The sequence below is a fragment of the Aquarana catesbeiana genome, linkage group LG05, assembly GCF_042186555.1.
Source record: "Aquarana catesbeiana isolate 2022-GZ linkage group LG05, ASM4218655v1, whole genome shotgun sequence".
NCBI lineage: Eukaryota > Metazoa > Chordata > Amphibia > Anura > Ranidae > Aquarana > Aquarana catesbeiana.
The window spans coordinates 267,572,478-267,590,670 of NC_133328.1; the positions used below are offsets into that span (position 1 = coordinate 267,572,478).

Consider the following 18,193-nt stretch of genomic DNA (forward strand, 5'->3'; position numbering starts at 1 on the left):
AAAAGCAAACATAATTTTGCTTCTCATGCCAGGAAAGGACCCTGTGGACCCAGGTTCTTACCATCCTATTTTGTTGCTGCAGAGCGACATTAGGATACTGGCAAAGGTGTTAGCAATTCGGCTGAATGGAGATATTACCTCTCTCATGCATGACGACCAGGATGGTTTCATGCCAAATAAATCAACAGCCAATAACCTAATGCCGTGTACACACAATCGGAAATGCCGCCAGCAAAACTCCGATGGGAGCTTTTTGTCGGAAAATGCGACCATGTGAATGCTCCATCAGTCTTTTGCTGGCGGAATTCCAGCCAGGAAGATTGAGAGCATGTTCTCCATTTTTCGGTCGGGAAAAATTCCTAAAATGCGATTGTATGCAATTCGGATGTACAAAAAATCACGCATGCTCAGAATCAAGTACGAGACGGAAGCTCTCGTTCTGGTAAAACGAGCGTTCGAGATAGCACATTTGTCACGCTGTAAATTTTTGGATCTTTTAATGCAGCGCATTCTTTTGTTCTTTATAATGCTAGAAGAATGAATTTGCTTTGCTCCTGATATTCACACAGAGTTCTCACAAACGTATTTCTTTATTATTTCTCGTGATCTCCTGAATAATCTTTTTTGTTTTTAAAGCCAGATCTCCATAATAGTTTAGAATTTTTTTTATAGTCATCTTTTGTTTTTTTAATCAAGATCTCCTGTTTTTTTGATTATTTTTAAATTATTTTCTAGTGATCTCCATATTTTTTTTTTATGTGTGTGTCAAGTTTCCACACAACAGTAATTTTAAAGCTCAAGGAGGTTGGTTGTTTGCACTTGTTAATTTGACATTGTATTTTTGAAATGTACCTGCCTACTCACAAACTGTCCTTTTTGAAGAAAAACACATAGGCAAGTATTTTCATATAACAAAAATCTACATTTATTCTGGCTAATAACAAAATAAAGAGGAAGGTAACACTGGAGAAACTGCTTAAATTTGCAAAGCCTTTGTACCCCAGGGCACACAAAGTCTTTGTAACTAACAATTGGTAGCCTGAGAAGTCCATATAACAGGGAGCACAATCTGGTCCAGGACTCCCAGAGATCATGAACAGCAGCAGAGGTGGTGCTGTGGTACTACACCAGCCTGCGTCTTCTGTCAGACAAGACTGAACCCAGGGCCATCACTTTCTTCCCTCCAGCCTTCCTTGGAGGCTGTGGCTCTGGAGATGGACTTGTGGCAGGAGGAGGAGGAGGATGGGCGAGCGCACATAAGTGCATGTTCTCACTAATTTGGCCCCTCAACCCCTTCTGAAGGGTCTGAAAAATAAGATTCTCACACAGTGTTGGCCCTCCTCCATTTGCTGCAATTTTGCAGTTACATAGCAGCCACAGGCCTTTTCAGCATCGGGGAGGTGTTTTTAGGGCCGCATTAGCGCCCTTAATGAGGCCCAGTGCTGCCTCCTCCACGTTACTCCCCATTCCTGGCCCTTTTTGTTGTAAGGCGGAGGGGAGGAACCTGAGGCTACTGGGCCTGGCCACCTCCTGGCTGAGACTTACCTCCGCCTTCTCCTGGCTGACACTTACCCCCCTGCCTCCTCCTGGCTGCCACATTCCAGAGCCTCGTCCTGGCTGAGGTCTTCCTGTGTATGAAAAAGGGACATAGTTTTAGTTTTTGGTTCATCAATCACACGCAATTTTCAGCTTATGACTGTTGCAAATTGAATGCTAATAAATAGAAAAGACTATCATTCTGAGCCCAGCATTTTTCATTCTTGTCCCAATCATTTTTGGCCCCTACTGTCTATTGATATGTAAAACACTTTTTGTTCAATCATTCGTTAGCAATATTAACATCTAGTTAACAACAATAATTTTCGGACAATAAATATGTTCAAAAATATGATACCTGGCTCCAGCTGGGCTCCTCAACTTCTTCCAGGATGGAAGGCCCAGGTTGGTCCTCGGAAGCCTCAGCTGGGGTTGAGGGAAGGGTGGATGGAAGTGTAGAAATTGATTCCCTGGCTTCAATCTGGTCTTCCAGAAACCGCATACTGTTGTAGTACCACAGACTGGGTACATACACATCCTTTGCTGCTGCTCCTGATTTCATGGAAGTCTGGACCTTATTAAGCTCCTTCCTATACGTGCTTCTCAAGCTACCAATTTTCTTATCCACAAACTCGATGTCTGCATCGGGGACCTACGTCTTCACAAATTGCAGCAGTTACTCCAGCGATGCCTTCCTAGCTGGTTTATTTCGATATAAGGGGTTTTTAACCTCCCACAAATTTCTCATATCCCTGTATCCCTCATATCCCTGTATCTGTCTATGAACTGACCCAATTCTTTGAATTGATTCATATTTGCTGCAAGACAAAAACACTAACATCAGGCTAAACTCTCCTAATCTTATCCCAATATAGGCCTCGAATCAGTATAGGCCACCGATGTCCCAACTTAAAATGTTACCTTCGTTATAACGTTCGGCACTTCCTCCACTCACAGATCGTATGTACGACACACACGTGTTAGCGTTATATACACTACGCATGCATTCTTTCTCAAATATTCCCCACCCCTTCTCTTTCGTCGCAGTGGGAGAGGAACATGGCGGAGACACAGCAGGTGCGTAATAGCAGTAACGAGGAGGAAAGCCTGGTGCCCGAAACATCCCGATCCCGCAGGAGATTTAAGGCCTCAAATATGGCCTTTATAGAGATGGTGGACATCTTGAAGAGGGCCGACTATGACGGGAAGTATGGACTGTACCTAAACCCAAATGTGAGAAAGGCCAAGATCATGAATAAAGTTGTGAAGAGTCTGCACAAGAATTTTGAGGTACGACGATCAAAGGAGCAATTGAGGAAACGCTGGTCAGACCTGAAATTGAGGGAGCAGGATCAGTGCAGAAGGATCAAGAAAGTGCTTTTAAAAAGTACTTGTCGTATGTTCCTATTATTATTACTTGCATGCTGCTCCATGTGCTATTCTTTACTTTTGTACAGTTTAAAATGGCTACTTTTATGTTCATGGGCACAGTAATCGGTCGTAGGAAACATTGTTCGTTTGCCAACTAAATACGATATTTTGGGCAGATACAGGGTTAACTACATTTGGTCATGCTAATTTGTATTAAAACAAGTTTAGGACATTGTTGTCTAGATGTGTTTGAAACTAGAAAGAATTGCAAACTTGATTCAGTATAATGTAAGGAGAGGACATTCAGCAGCTGTTTACACATCTGGACTCAGGAGCACTAGTGTGGGACACAAGAACAAACTTTTTAGGGTGTCCCACGCAGGTACTCCAGTGGATACTTGGAGTGTCTCCATGTGTGAAACTTGTCCAAAAAAGTATTCCAGCTTTGGTAAGTGAAAAAATCATGTCTTCAGCTTGGAACTCTGCCAAAACAGACAATTGTACCCATCTTCAAGCAATGTTTCATATTCCTATTTCTGGCCTCAAATATCTCTGTGCTAAGTATACCTTTTGTTTCATTCTCATAGGGGAGAAAAGACTTTCGGACGTCTGAGGACACCAGGAAACCCCCATCTCCTGAAGAAGGGGAACAGAGGACACCACAACCTTAGGATGTGGAGGAAGGAGAGGTGGTTGAGATTGTCACCACAACAGGTGAGTGTCTGACACCACAGATTCAGGTAATAGATGTATGCCTGCATATTTATAATACATGGTGTGTATTTTTTTCTTTTAGGTGATGTGCATGTTGTGGAAGAACAATCTCCTCTTTTCACGAATGACAGTGCACAAAGGGTAATCCAGGACATAATGTTTTGTAGTCAGGATTTAGACCTCATCAAGCAAACAAATGACATAGAACAAAAACTGAAGAACATGATTGATGTACTAGGAAGAATCTAAAATGACACCATTTTCTATTTTTGGGGACCATTTTTGACAAATTTTTGACACATTTTAAAAGCCAAATTTTGAAGATGCACACAATGTGTCAACATGTGCTATCTGCCATCGGGGATATCAATGTACGCGTTTTTTGGGTGCTACCCCTTCCTATTAACTCAAGTAGCTGAGAGGAAGTGGTTGCGCCCCCAAAACACGTCCATTGATCCCCCATGATGGGAGCTAGCACATGTTGACATTAGGCATGGGATCAGGAATTTGACTCCCAATTTGTGTGCATCTTCAAAATTTGGCTTTTACAGGGGGACATCACCCCATCTGATGAAGGCAAGATCAACACATTTTTGACACTATGATGTCTGATATTGCCTTCAGTTTTTCAATGTTGAACTTTGTAGTTGTGTATGTTATGTTTTGAAACATGCCTGTTTATGTACTTAAAAAAAGATTTTCAAAATAAAACGGTAAAAAAAAAAATGTTAAAAAAAAAAAAATAAATAAATAAATAAGTTTTATAATGCACATGTGAATGTGCACTGAGTAAAAGGTTTTAAACTCAACAATGTGTGGCTTCTTCTTTCAATGCTCAATACCATTTTTTGTATTAAGTTGGTGTTTACAGTGACAATGGGTGTTATTTAATAATAGAAAAACCACTTGGCACTACAAGTGCACTAGGAGAACCTAGGAGACAGCTAAAAGAAACACAAGCAGTAAATCGAAATTTGAAAAGATCAAATTTTTTTTTTAATATCTAAAATTAATTACAAATTTGCTGGCATAGCAATGGCCCCCCTACCTGTAAAATAATCAACATATTTTTTACGCAGTCCACGGTCGCTTTTGGGGGGCAAGCCAGGATGGCCAGTTAACAGGGCCGTCAGTGTATTTTCTGGAAGTCCAACCTCAGGCCCAACTGAGGCAACATAATTTGGAGCATTTCTCTTCAAAAAGTTGTGAAGTATGCAGCATGCTAGAACGATGTGGTTTAGTTTGTACTGCTGTAAGAAATAGGTGGAACCGGCTGGCCATTATCCCAAAGGCATTCTCCACGACTCTTCCAGCTCTGGACAGCTGGTAATTAAAAATCCTCTTCTTCGGGGTGAGGGGTCCTCTGGGGGAATGGCCTCATCAGGTGATCACACAGACCAAATGCTTCATCAGCGATAAAAACAAATGGGAGTCCTTCCATGTTCTCTTCTGCAGGTGACAATCCCAAGCCACCACTCTGGAGACGTCGGGGAACTCAGTCTGGGCAAAGACTCCACCATCCGGCCATTCTTCCCCACATCCACATAGAGAAACTCGTATGTCGCCGAGACCACTGCCATCAACACAATACTATGAAACCCCTTATAGTTAAAAATAGTATGCATCCGAGTAGGGTGGTAGGACGATGTGGACGTGCTTCCCATCGATTGCCCCTTCGCAGTTGGGAAAGTCCCAACGATGAGCAAATTGGGAAGCCACAGTCTGCCATTTCTTTGGCGTTGAAGGAAACTGTGGAGTCAAAAAATAAACTATCAGTACTTTTGTACATAACATTGCAAGCAGATTAGACACAAACATTCTTGGCCAACATCAGTATAACATTTATCTTAAGGAGTATTTAAAGACAAAAATATAAGGTCCACCCCAAAAAAAAAGCCTCTGACACTCTGCCTGAATTTAAGGATAACAATAGCATTTGGACACATTTTAGGGGGTGTTTAGGGTAAAGCACTACAATGGAGCTGAGAAAATACATTGTTAAGTGACTAGGCTAGGTGTATATGGGCCCAGGATAGCATGCTGGGGAGGTTAGTGAAGGCAAATATGCATGAAGGACAAAAAAGGAGCATTAAAAGCTTACAGCATGCATGAGGACAAAGGGGACATTCACAGCATATTACAATCATGGTAATTAGGGAATGATGAAAGAAATACAAATCATTAACATACATTAAATACATAGAATGTGATGTTAAAGGAGAAAACTTACCCTAATATGGTCCTTCTGCAGGACCTGTATGATGGCAGAACAGGTCTCTGGGATAATGATCCCCAGAGCCTGGGGGAGATGCCTGCAGAGAACTTGAGGTCCTGTAGACTTCTCCCGTCGCCAAGTACCGCAACATGGCAACGAGCCTCTGCTCTAGAGTGATGGCTTGCCGCACGCAGGTGTCCTGCTTCGTAATATAAGGGGACAGCAAAGCCAACAGAAAAGGGGGAAGAAAATTCCTGAAATCATCAGGGTTATTCTCCTGGATCTCACGCAGCAGAGGCATATGAGAGAACTGGTCACGCTGGAGCAACCAATTCTTGGTCCATGAACTCCTCCCCACCCTGTTCATGGACTGGGCTTGGATCAAAGCAAGAACCCCAACACCAAGCCCCTGCATAGCACAAACTCTACGATGAGTGCGTACCTGCAACATGGCTTCAAAATGGTCGGCTGGTCAGAACGAACTAACAGAACACACTGAAGAACAGAAAGGCCTGTGAAAATCATAAAGGAGCGGACAAGAACGCACTGAAAAACAGATACGAACTGACTACATGCACTGAAAACCAGATACAAACCCACAAACACAAACTGAAGAGCAGTAACGGACTGAAAAGCACGAAGCTGAAAAGCACGAATTGTCTCTCACCAAACTTCTACTAACGCGAGATTAGCAGAAGGAGCCCAAAGGGTGGCGCGCTGGGTATTGAACTTCCGTTTTCTAGTCCAGTTGTATGTCACCTCGTTCTTGACGGTCAGAATTTGGTGTGACTGCGTGTATGCAAGGCAAGCTTGAGCGGAATTCTGTCAGAAAAACCATCCAAGTTTTTTCTGACGGAAATTCCGATCGTGTGTACGTGGCATAAGATGTTTATTTCTGAATTTACAGCCTGCAGTGGACAATGCTGGTAGCAGGGCTCTGCTATCACTAGACGCCACAAAAGCGTTTGACAGCATTGACTGGAACTACCTGTGGACAGTACTGGGGAAATTCGGGTTCGGCTCAACATAAATATTGTGGGTGCGCCTTCTATACAAATCGACCACAGGCTGCAATTCAAGCCTCTGGCAATCTGTCCCATACTTTTGCATTAAAGAGGGGGGCAAGGCAGGGCTGTCCGTTGTCCCCTCTTCTTTTTGCATTGGCTGTTAAACCACTGGCCATATGGATTAGGGCTAATACGCGAATTGTGGGCTTTTGCTATGGCAATCTGCAGGAAAAGGTGATGTTGTATGCCGATGACACACTGCTCATGTTGGGTGACACTGACGGTTCCTTGCAGGAGGCCATGGCAACTATTACAAAATTAGGTGACTTCTCTGGACTGAGAATAAACTGGTCTAACTCAGCCTTATTGCTGCTGGACGGTGATGCCTCACAACCGGTGGCATCTGACTGCTCAATACCCATTACCACATCCTTTAAAAATTTGGGGATTCAGGTTACCTCGAAACCCGTGGGATTTTAGTCATCTAAATATTTCCCCTCTCCTCCAAAGGTTTAGGGACAAGGTTAAAACGTGAAATGCCCTTCATCTATCGGTGGCAAGGAAAGTGAACTTGGTTAAGAGGATACTCATGCCCCAACTTCTTTATATCCTCCACAATGCCCCTGTGGTTATACCTTTGAAGATTTTCAAAATAGGGAACACAATCTTCCATAGTCTCATATGGAATGATAAACCCCCCAGGATGAAGTTAGAACACCTGCAGAAACACAAGGATGACAGTGGGTTGGGTTTGCCCAAACCATGGTTATACTACCTGGCAGCACAACTGCAACACTTCACTGGTACCTTCAGGGCTGATGGGGAAGGACACAAGATGTACACTTCTTCACAGGCGGTAATGCTTCATACTTTATGTAGAGGACCAATTTCAATGGCTTTGGAGGCTCAAACCTTTACAAAACCCCCATAAAAAATGCCTGACATATAGTCTCATCCAGAAGGTGTGGAACAAATCCAAATGCCTCCAGATATATTTTTGTGTAATGAGGATGCAATGCACTGTTTGGAACTGTAATAATGTTACTGATTGTATACCTATCTTTTCTAATAAAAACTTTTTTTTTTTTTTAATCCAACAAAAAGAAAGAGCCCAAATGTCTGTGAAACCGAATGGCCAAAGAGATCACTTAATGGTACGCAAGGCCAAATGTTGGTCCTGATAACACTAGTAAGCCTTTCAGGTGTGAAGGCAGACTTTACGAAAAGTCAACTTCCTAGTTGCTACTTCAAGAGTATTGGGAAGACGAATTCCAAAAAGGTCACAAGATCCTGAGGACCATGGCCTCAACAGCTTTGCTGTTAGAGTCGTTGTCCCAGAAGCAGGGTTAAACACTGGCTTTTGGGTTAGGAGGTCTGGATGATCCAGAAAGACCCATAGAGCATCTGTCAGGAGCTTGAGTATCACATCGTCTTGGGTTAATTGATGAGGATCACCTAAACTCCCTCCTAAACCCTGCAGAGGGAAGGAAAGGCGTAGATCAGGTTGAACTCATCCTATGACACCACCTGGTCAACTACGCTCGAGCGTCTCTGGATCTGAAGACAAAGCTGTCTAGTCTGCTACTGAATCTGGATGCCAACAGGTCCACATCTGGCATGTCCTCCTTCTAGCAAAGGGCTTGAAAGACCTCCAGGTCAGAGAGTCCATTCCCCCAGATCCAGATGCTGATGACTGAGAAAGTCTGCCTACCAATTTTCCAAATCTGGGATGTGGGCAGTGTACAATTCTGGAACATGAAGTTTGCTTTCCTAAAGTGGTACAACATCTAATGCCTCCAGCGACCAAGTCCTCTGCACAGATAGGGTGTTTAGGACTGACCCTGCCAAACAACTGGCATCTATTGTGAAACCCTTCCAAGACTAGGGAGGAAAGAGCCTCCTTAACTAGAGTTGGCACGATAGGGAAGGTCTAAATTTGGGTGTCAAATACATGGGCAATATAAAAGGCAGATGGTGTTTGTTCCATTTTAACAGATTGTTGCCTTGCAATCCTCTGGAGGGAAACTGGGTGTATGGTATAGCCTTAAACGAAGCAGCCATGAGATCAAGCACCCTTATGCAAGCAAAAGACAAGAGCTTCCTCTGGATCCAGAGGGCCCTGACATAAAAAAACAAAAATATAGAAGTTTTTCCTGAGGCAGAAAGATTCAGAATAAGGCCATGTCCAGCATTAGACTCAGGTACTTCAATCTGAAATATGGGTCCAGCGATGATTTACCAGATCCTTTACCGTCTCTGTTGGATAATGGCTGACAGGGACAAGGAAGGTTGATCCTTTAACAGGAGATTGCCCAGGAACCCTTGGAGCATGCAGTAGAGCCAAAAACCAGACCAGGCACATTGGTGAAAACCCAGGAAGTCGTGGAAAGGCCAAAAAGGTAAAGGTAACAAATTGGTAATGTTGCTCGCCCACTGCAAAACCCTAATAGCGTGGATGAGGCAAAAAGGTGAGAAATGTACAGGTAAGAATCCCTAATTACTACTGAACAGGAAATCCCCTGGAAGAAGGGAAGCATATGACCTGGCATAGGTCACGCAAAACTTTTGAACATGAAGTTGAGGAGTCTTCAGATGAAAAATGGCCCGGACCCCTACATTCAGTTTTGGAACTGTAAAGTGTGGAAGACTTGAACACCTTTTGGTCAAGGAATAATCACCTTTTGATCCAAGAACTGTGGGACAATATAAATTAGATCCACCCACAGTAAAGAACAAGTAGACAAGTTTGAAAGCATGAAGCAGGGAGGAGGCAGAGAGCAAAACTTCAGAGACTTTAGAGGCTAAGAGACCTCACCCTAGTTTGAGAAGTGAGGGAGCCCCCCATCACTAAAATAAGGCCTTGGTGCCAGACTTGGCTGACCTGGAGGGCCATGTCTTATCACAAATGTATGTTCTTGTCATAGACTTGGTTTTGGAAGACTGCGAGAGATAAACTCTGAAGTAAATGTTCTACTGGCTAGGACACAATCTTTCTTCTCCTTTGGGAGAAGAGCACTATTGCCTTCTGTAATCTCCTGAAAGTACTTCCAAAGAGGGACAAAACAGGTGTTCATCCTCAAAAGGTCAGTGATAAAAGCAGGATACATCAGCATTTACGCCACAGAATCCTGTGCAGAGAGAGAGAAGAGGCGCATCCTGGAAATTTGTGCACACTGCATCTGTCAAGCCATTCACGTAGTAGTTTAAGGCTGTGCCCAAAAGGTCCAAATGACTATAGAAATGGACAGAGGGATCTGTTAGGATGGAGCTGGAATTCTGGGCCATACATTTGGCCCAGACAGCAGTCATTTGACAGACTACAATATATACAACTGGCACAGTTGCATGGCAGGGCATGCAACCTCACATCCACAAATCTGAAACTTTCCTTAATAGAATATGGTTTAGCAAAACATTTAGGAGAAAAAAAAAAAAAAATCTTCTTTTGGGGAGGCCAGTCTCCATATGGGAGATGCTCAACCAGCGAGAGCGGATAGGGAAATACTTAGCTGCTGCTGGGAACTTTAGAAACCCCAAAGTAGAAAACTTTGGGTGAGGATAGCCCTTAGCCATGTCCTTTTGATCTGTCATGCCTATGAAAATTGTCCCCTGAAGGGTACTCACAACCTCCCCTGATCAGAGTTGCGGGGGGGGGGATTAAACCACTTGTAACCGCTCTCAGAGAAGGAACCAGGAGATGTTGATGGTCCTGAAGTCCCGAACGCAAAGAGGAAGAGACGGGGGTGCAGAAGAAGAAGGTGGTTTGGGCCATTCAGGCACAGTAGTACTCATTTGCACAGGCACACGAAGGCCTTATTTAGGGGGACACAATTTTTAACCACAAATATCCTGGTTCCTACCACACCAACGTAAGGGACAACATCAGTACATAAAAAGGGGAAAGCAAGCCTAGACACCCTGGGCTGAATGTTTAGAGGTCTTCTACCCTGGGCTCCCCACAGCAGTAACAGGAATTAAACCCATCAACGTCGTCCTCCACAACGGGCATACCCCTGTTGGGCTCTGCACCCGGTCTTACACAACCCTGGACCTGTAAAGCACCCTGCAGCCTACTCCACGTGCTGCACTATGTGTCATAAAAAACATTCACAGAAAGACCTAGTGCAAAGAAACATTACAGGTCGGCCCCATGTCTTGATACAGGTGGGGACCGTTGTGGTCCCCCAAGGTTTTGCTGAGGAGTCAACGGATTTGGAAGCTGCTTGAAGAGTTGCAATGGCTATGGTGCTCCTGCTTGTTAGAAGGATCATCTTAAACTATAATCAGATAAAAACTTCCAGAGAAGGTAGGTTTACCTTAGCAGAAAGAAGAGGTCCATCACCTAAGGACACTAGCAAAAAACTGAGGCTAGATGGGAATGGGGGGGGGGGTTAAATACAGAGATATCCTTGTAGCCTTCAGTTTTTGCCAGCATCCAATCAGCTGAAGGTAGCTGCATATAACCCAGTCAAAATGATTTAACCACTTCAATACTGGTCACTTTCCGACCCCTTTCTTGCCCAAGCTAATTTTCAGCTGCGCGGTCAAGCAACACCGTACCCAAATTTTATTCATTTTGTTCCCACAAATAGAGCTTTCTTTTGGTGGTATTTAATCACTACCGGGGTTTTTATTTGTTGATAAACAAATAAAAAAAGACCGAAAATTATTAAAAAAAAAAAAAAAGTTTTTGTGTCTGTTATAAAATTTTTATAAATACGTTTTCTCATTCACTGATGGGCACTGACGATAGAGGTCAACTGATATGCGTTTTTCTCTGGCCGATGCCAATATTTAGAAATCAGGGTGGCCGATATATGATGTCGATTTTTGCAGCCGATTTTTCTTTTTTTCCCCTTTTATCGCAAAATCTAAGCATTGTGAAGACTGGAGGGATGGATGGTGCTGGGCGTGGACGCTTTGTGGAGAGGGATGGATGGTGCTGGGCATGGGTGGGGATGCATTATGGAGACTGGAGGAATGGATGGTGCTGGGCGTGGATGGGGATGCATTGTGGAGAGGGATGCATGGTGATGGGTGTGGATACATTGTGAAGAGGGATGGATGGTGCTGGGTGTGGATGGGGATGCATTGTGGAGAGGGATGGATGGTGCTGGGCGTGGATGGGGATGCATTGTGGAGAGGGATAGATGGTGCTGGGCGTGGGTGGGGATGCATTGTGGAGAGGGTTGGATGGTGCTGGGCGTGGGTTGGGATACATTGTGGAGACTGGAGGGATGAATGGTGCTGGGCGTGGATGGGGATGCATTGTGGGGAGGGATGCATGGTGATGGGTGTGGATACATTGTGGAGACTGGAGGGATGGATGGTGCTGGGCATGGATGGGGATGCATTGTGGAGAGGGATGGATGGTGCTGGGCGTGGGTGGGGATGCATTGTGGAGAGGGATGGATGGTGCTGGGCATGGAAGGGGATGCATTGTGGAGAGGGATGGATGGTGCTGGGCGTGGGAGGGGATACATTGTGGAGACTGGAGGGATAGAGGGTGCTGGACGTGGATGGAGATGCATTGTGGAGAGGGATGGATGGATGGTGCTGGGCGTGGATGGGGATGCATTGTGGAGAGGGATGGATGGTGCTGGGAGTGGGTAGGGATGCATTGTGGAGAGTGGAGGGATGGAGTAGATGCTGGGTGTGGATGAAGATGATTGAGTTGAAGTGTGAAAATGGATGAGAGTTACATTGTGAAGAGGCTCTCCACAATGTAACTCTCATATCCACCCAGAGTCAACCTCATCCATTTTCACAATGCTGAGTTGCATTGTGTGGGTGCCAGCCAGCCTCAGACAGGTGTCCCAAGTCCAAATCTTCAGGCAGCACAGGGGTCACAGCAGCACACATTACATTTTTGTGACTTACCCTCCATGCTGCTTTCTGGTATTTATCTGCATGCACCTAATAGGGCTAGGTGTATGCAGATAGACGCTGATGAGCTGACCATCCGCCCCCACCCCCGCCCGTGTCCCGGCCAATCACATTGCAAGCAAACCTAGCAGCAGCCAGCAGGCTCCACCTCAGCAGGGAATGAGGATCTAGCTAGTGCTGGCCGCAATCACCTGGGGGGAGGGTTACAAAGTCAGACAGGCGGCGGAGGCTTGGGCTTGTTTAATGACACGCTAGGGGCCCTGGTCAGCCGGGTATAGTGTAGCAGCCGCGAATCGGCCTAATTTGCATTATAATTGGCCGATGCTGATTTCTTAAAAAAGTCCAAATATCGGCTGGCCGATATATCGGTCGACCTCTAACTGATGAAGCTGCACTGATGGGCACTGATAAGACAGCACTAATGAGGTGGCACTAATATGCAGCACTGATATGCACTCATAGGTGGCACTGATGGGCACTCATAGGCGACACTGATGGGTGGCACCTATCATGGGCACTGACTGGTGACCCTGGCGGTCACGGGCAGGCATCCTCTGGGGGCTGCATTGATAATCAATCAGCGCAGACCCCCCCATCAGGAGAGCAGACGATCGTCTCTCCTCTACTGGCGTATGTCAGTGCAGGTGGAGGAAAAGCGGATAAACAGCTTTTCCTGTTTACACTGTGATCATCTGTGATTGGACACAGCTGATCACATGGTAAAGAGCCTACATCAGAGGCTCTTTACCTAGATCGGAGACGCGGTGCATCAGACTGACACATCATACCAATCATCGCCTTATCCTGCTGGACATCATATGATGCCCAGTCAGGATACTGAAACCACTTTCCAGCTGTCATTCTGCTATATGGTGGGCAGGAAGTGGTTAAAGAAGCCCGTGTCCTGTACAGTATGACCAGGAAAAAAAACAAAAAGAAAAAACTTACATTTGAAAAAAAACTTTGCAAAGCTTCCTTTGTCATGAAAAAAAACAAAAAAAAAAAAAACATAATATTTATATAAGGGAATAATGAGGCCTATAGCAGAAATATAAAAATTGCCCTGGTCCATAAGCAGCACTCAGGTGCAAGATGGTTAAAACTGTCCCCTAACTCCCTAGCTGATAAAGGATTTAATGCTTGTTTTTTCCTAGGGGATGATACAAATGTTACTTACAATAATCCAGGGTTCAGTGTTCTTCCTCCCTGCTGGCTTCGGTTTTCATGACCATTCCCCCAAAGCTGCTCCTCTTGGTGGTTTCCAATCAGTCTGGTCAGCCCACTTTCACTGACATTCTCAAATAACATCCACCACTGATCTTGCATTGTATGTGATGATGTAGGATTGTCTGCCCACATTGCATGTCTAGAGACAAGGGGAGGACAACAACACAGGTTGTTGTAGGACTGCGAGTTAAAGCTGATCTTCAGCTTTTAGTGAAGTTTAAATTGTTAGTTTGGACCAAGCTGGTCCAAAACAAACTATTCCCTTCACGAAAAAATGCAGTGGCCAGGAGCTGTGTACCAGCACTGGGATGAGAACTTCCCGTCCTACTCTCTGAACAAAATGGAGTCAAGCTCAAAGTCACTCAGCCTTTCACAGGGAGCTTTGCATTCTATGAATGAATACAAAGGTTCCTCTAATTGGATAAGTAAGCGAGGCAGGGGGACGAGGTCACAAAACCTGACTCAGCCAGAGGAAGCTTTGTATTCAATCATAGAATAAAAAGTGCCCCATGAAAGTTGCTCATCCCAAATTAATTTTGTTCCAGGGGTAGGATGGGAAATTTCCCATCCCACTGCTGGAACAGAGTGCTGTATACTGTATGCAGCTGATGCTACATGCAGTTTATACAAAACTCCCAGATGCTGAATCTATTTGTGAATGGAATAGTATGTTTGAACCAAACTATTTAACCTCTTCACACCAGGGACACGCATATATGCGGCCTTTCGGGGGGTGGGCCTCAACATCGAGCGGACGCATATATGCGTACCAACGTAAACAAAGCTGTGTGAGCACGCATGCTGCGTGCTTCTGGCACTCTTACCGGTGGCTAATAGAAAGCTTCTGATCTCTACTTGCAATTGGGAGCTTTCCGATCATGTGACTGCTGTGACAGTTAATCATGGCAGTCAAATGATCAGAAACACTGCCCCTGCCTCCCGGCATCAGAAACCTATTAAAGAGTCGGAAGACGCTGGCATTTTTGTTACATAGTTACATAGTTAGTAAGGTTGAATAAAGACACCAGTCCATCCAGTTCAACCTGAGTGAGTGTGGGTGCGTGTCTACAATCATCCCTATTTTTATTTAAGGTACCCATATGGTGCCGCCAATTCACGCAGCACTCTGCACATACATCATACACCCACATCGGTCCCTACTCTCAAGGAGCCCACAATCCAAGGTCCCCAACTCACATTCATATACTAGGGCCAATTTTGAACAGAAGCCAATTAACCTACCAGCATGTCTTTGGAGTGTGGGAGGAAACCGGAGTACCCGGAGGAAACCCACGCAGGCACAGGGAGAACATGCAAACTCCAGGCAGGTAGTGTCATGGTAGGGATACGAACCAGCAGCCCTTTAAGGAATTAAATTTCATAAAAAGCTGGAGTTCATTTTTAAGGTAAATATTACTTTCTTATCTAATCCCCTAGAAAAAAAAGAAAAAAAAAAAACTAGCAATAGATCATGGGAAGAGGCAATTCTAATGATTTTAGAATTGCCCAGAGTTTAGTTTTAGGCCTCATGCACACGGACGTTTTTACAGCCGCTTTTTTGAGCATTTTTTGCAGCTTAAAAAGGCCTGTCTATGTTAGTCTATGGCTTCATGCCCACCTAGGCGTTTTTGAGCTGCAAATGGCATAGGGGTTTTTAAGCTGTAAAAAAAAACCCAGGACCAGTGGGTTCTGAGAGACGTTTTTCAGCTGTAAAAACGCTCTAACGCTGATAAACGCTCAAAAACGCTCAAAAACCTACTCACCAACGTTTTTGATCCATTGAAAAAAAAAAAAAAATATGCTAAAAAATGCTAACGTGGAAAAACGCTAAAAACCACTAATAAACGCTAAAAAAAAACACTATTGCAAAACCGTTGAAAAAAGCTGAAAAAAGTAAAAAAAAAAAAAATCACTGCAAAGATACTGGGGTTATCATAACGTTATTTTAACATCCTGTGTGCATGAGGCTAAAATGTGTAACAAAAAGAGGAATTCTGACACACCTGTAAATTGCAGATCTTGGGAGTACAGTGCAGGACACAGGCAGAAAATATTCATACCCAATGGGTTATAGCTGTGTAGACTGGATACTGGCAAAGCGTTAGGGGACACAATGCCTGGGTGCCCCCCCACTTAATAGTAGCCAACTCCGTGAGTCCTCAGTTTTGCAGTAAGCAATGGAGTGTAAGCCAAAGAATGGAAGGGAGGATATCCTTTGCTATACTACAAAACATGGTGTATGTGATTATCTGCACAGAGGTGTGTGAATAAATAATGCTGCAAGCATGAACTGAAAAAAAAAATCATGTGAATGTGTATAAAACATGTGTATAAAAAAAATAAATGAATGCTGCACAGCATTCATTTATTTTTTTATAGTCCAAAATATGGAATTTACCGGTAAATCAAAATTCTTCTTATCCTAATTGCACGGCACAGAACAAAGGCAGACTATTCAAACACCATGGGATGTCTGCAAGCAATGAGTATGAAGGGTGGGCAACAAAGAGGCAAACAGGACTGGCCAATAGGCTCAACAAGGGTCAACAGGCCTAACTTCAGGGAGCTGCTGCAAGCCAAAAGCTGCATTAACAGACACTTAGACATCCAGCTGGTAAAACTTTAAAAAAAAGTATAAACAGAAGACCAGGTTGCAGCTCAAGGCTAAGTTCACACTGGCATTAAAGCAGGTGTTTGAGAGGCGTTAAGCCTATGCAAATGATACATTTGACAGCACATAGTCGCCTTGCTTCAAAATTAAAGCCTCATGTCGAGTCAGTGGAGCGGTTTTAGCACGCCATAGCGCTCATAAAATGCTTCACAACTGCCCATAGGGCATTTGGGGAGCATTTTTAACTCCTCATTAAAGCAAAAAGAAATACCAATACTGCCGCTATAGGAGCGTTTGTTAAGCGTTGGAAATGTAGTCAAGTGTGAACAAGCCCTTACACAATTGGGTCACTGAGGCTTGGTGCTGAAATGCCCATCAAACACTCACTAATCTGATTGAATGGATGCATAGAAGGGCAGGAGTAGGTTTCTCTTTGAGAATGTAAGCAGTCAGATTGAAACAATGAAGCAGGGTTTACCTTTCCTATGACTTACAGTGAACATAATTGCCATGTGATCGCTGTTTCCCAAGTTATCCCTGACATCCACATCCGTTATTAACTCTGGGTTGTTTGTATTTAGTAGGTCTAGTAGAGCCTTGTTTCTAGTTGGGACATCCATCAACTGACACAAAAAATTGTCCCGCAAGACATTTAAGTAGTGCAGAGTCTTAGAGGATCGAGTAGTTCCATCTGCTCAGTCACTCAATCTGAATAACAGAAGCCACTCATGATTATAAAATTGCCCTACCTCACCTCCATTCTAACTTTGTGAATTACAGCCTAATAAAATTCACAATGCTGTGATGAAAGCGGATATCAGATCCCTGCCCTTCGCACCAACTTGTGACAAAATCTCACACCGTGCTGTCACTTACGTAACAAAGCCACTCTCAGCTGCACCCTGCACAAAGATTTTCCAGCTTGCGGGACCCAATCTAGGTGCCAGCAGCCTGAGAATGATTGTCACTGGGCTACGTTAATTAAGCCATTAACCCTCTAAGCTACCACCACCACCTTTTGATAGAGAAGGCGGAAACTCAATATCTTAGCAATACCGACTAAGATTTTAGAATAAACATCTGTAATATGCAGTGTCACCACAGACAGGTATGTTCAGAGATTTGTACTATACATTAGTGCTCTTTGAGAGATGGGGATTATTTGAAGTTCCCATTAAAAAAAGTGTTTGAGACAATGTTAACACTTTTCAAAAAAGGGTTTAACCACTTGCTGCCGGCCATTTAGCAAAATGACGGCGGCAAAGTGGTTTCAATATCCTGACTGGGCGTTGTATGAAGTCCTCAGGATATTAAGCTACTGCACGCCCACGGGGGGCGCGCATCACGGCAATCCTTCTTGCAGTGTGTCATTCTGACACACCGCAACTATGATCTCGGTAAAGAGTCTCTGACGGAGACTCTTTACCACATGATCAGCTGTGTCCAATCACGGCTGATCACGATGTAAACAGGAAGAGACGTTGATCGGCTTTTCCTCACTCGCGTCTGTCAGATGCGAGTAGAGGAGAGCTGATAGATTATCAGCACAGCCCCCCCCCCGAGGATGCCAACACTGGACCACCAGGGACACCACTAGGACCACCAGGGATGCCACCACCAGGGATG

At 44.3% G+C, this 18,193-nt stretch overlaps 1 protein-coding gene across 6 annotated transcripts in view; it reads right to left on the reverse strand.

The window, feature by feature from the left end:
• The window catches only part of ICE1 (interactor of little elongation complex ELL subunit 1), a 467,878-nt gene that overhangs the window by 145,793 nt on the left and 303,892 nt on the right, over positions 1 to 18,193 (reverse strand). The gene's annotated exons all lie outside the window — the stretch shown is intronic.